Source organism: Macrobrachium rosenbergii, unplaced genomic scaffold (genome assembly GCF_040412425.1).
Source record: "Macrobrachium rosenbergii isolate ZJJX-2024 unplaced genomic scaffold, ASM4041242v1 13913, whole genome shotgun sequence".
Classification (NCBI taxonomy): Eukaryota; Metazoa; Arthropoda; class Malacostraca; order Decapoda; family Palaemonidae; genus Macrobrachium; species Macrobrachium rosenbergii.
Genome location: NW_027100727.1, coordinates 1,257,054 through 1,259,281, shown reverse-complemented (window position 1 = coordinate 1,259,281; position 2,228 = coordinate 1,257,054).

The window sequence follows — 2,228 nt, the reverse complement described above, 5'->3', positions numbered from 1 at the left end:
CTGGCAGAATCATATCACCAACAATAATGCTTGGAGAGAGAGAGAGAGAGAGAGAGAGAGAGAGAGTCCCCATCTGCTTATCCATGTAATAATTCACCCTTTGGAAACTTTCAAACGTTTGAGGCCAAAAAGACATCTCAGACTCACACTGCCTTCTCATCAAAGTCTGGCTGTTGTGAGATATTGAGGCAAAACAGAAAAACCTGATTCAGCGCTGAATAACCTCATAGTCATAGGTCCCAGCGCTTGGCCGTTGATCCAAATTCTATGTTCCATTCCATTCCAACACTTGTTGACCAATCCCTTGGGACGATGGCTACTTCAACAGTGGCAAATCTTGCTAATTTTTTATTCTTGATATTCCACCTTCCTACCTCCTCCTATTTCCGCTTTTTTATTCTTGATATTCCACCTTCCTACCTCCTCCTATTTCCGCTTTTTTATTCTTGATATTTCGCCTTCCTACCTCCTCCTATTTCCGCTTTTTTATTCTTGATATTTCGCCTTCCTACCTCCTCCTATTTCCCCTCTTTTATTCTTGATATTTCGTCTTCCTACCTCCTCCTATTTCCCCTCTTTTATTCTTGATATTTCTGCCTTCCTACCTCCTCCTATTTCCCCTCTTTTATTCTTGATATTTCAGGAAATTACCTCCTCCTATTTCCCCTCTTTTATTCTTGATATTTCGCCTTCCTACCTCCTCCTATTTCCGCTTTTTTATTCTTGATATTTCGCCTTCCTACCTCCTCCTATTTCCCCTATTTTATTCTTGATATTTCGCCTTCCTACCTCCTCCTATTTCCCCTCTTTTATTATTGATATTTCGCCTTCCTACCTCCTCCTATTTCCCCTCTTTTATTCTTGATATTTCGCCTTCCTACCTCCTCCTATTTCCCCTCTTTTATTCTTGATATTTCGCCTTCCTACCTCCTCCTATTTCCCCTTTATTCTTGATATTTCGTCTTCCTACCTCCTCCTATTTCCCCTCTTTTTATTCTTGATATTTCGCCTTCCTACCTCCTCCTATTTCCCCTCTTTTATTCTTGATATTTCGCCTTCCCTACCTCCTCCTATTTCCCCTCTTTTTTATTCTTGATATTTCGCCTTCCTACCTCCTCCTATTTCCCCTCTTTTATTCTTGATATTTCGCCTTCCTACCTCCTCCTATTTCCCTTTTTATTCTTGATATTTCGCCTTCCTACCTCCTCCTATTTCCCCTCTTTTTATTCTTGATATTTCGCCTTCCTACCTCCTCCTATTTCCCCTCTTTATTCTTGATATTTCGCCTTCCTACCTCCTCCTATTTCCCCTCTTTTATTCTTGATATTTCGTCTTCCTACCTCCTCCTATTTCCCCTCTTTTATTCTTGATATTTCGCCTTCCTACCTCCTCCTATTTCCCCTCTTTTATTCTTGATATTTCGCCTTCCTACCTCCTCCTATTTCCCCTCTTTTATTCTTGATATTTCGCCTTCCTACCTCCTCCTATTTCCGCTTTTTTATTCTTGATATTTCGCCTTCCTACCTCCTCCTATTTCCTCTCTTTTATTCTTGATATTTCCTTCCTTCCTACCTCCTCCTATTTCCCCTCTTTTATTCTTGATATTTCGCCTTCCTACCTCCTCCTATTTCCCCTCTTTTATTCTTGATATTTCGCCTTCCTACCTCCTCCTATTTCCCCTCTTTTATTCTTGATATTTCGCCTTCCTACCTCCTCCTATTTCCGCTTTTTTATTCTTGATATTTCGCCTTCCTACCTCCTCCTATTTCCCCTATTTTATTCTTGATATTTCGCCTTCCTACCTCCTCCTATTTCCCCTCTTTTATTCTTGATATTTCGCCTTCCTACCTCCTCCTATTTCCCCTCTTTTATTCTTGATATTTCGCCTTCCTACCTCCTCCTATTCCCGGTACACTGAGCAGCTTTCGCTAACTTAACAGAATAGCCCTGCAAAAGTTAAGTCAGTGAGTTGGTTATGATAAGGAATGTGGTAACACTGATTGACGTCCGCGGCCGTTCCTGTATATTGCTTTTGAAATGAATAATGGAAGAAGCTTCTAAAGCTTTGTAGGATAAGATTAAACGGGGATTCAGTGTATTTAATGGAGGCTCTAGTCACTAATAACAGTGGCAAATTTGTCTGTTTCGTATCACTTAAATTGTCCAACTTTAAACTATAGATAGATATAGTTGTAGAAGACTTTCAGTAATGATTTTTGCAGAAGGAA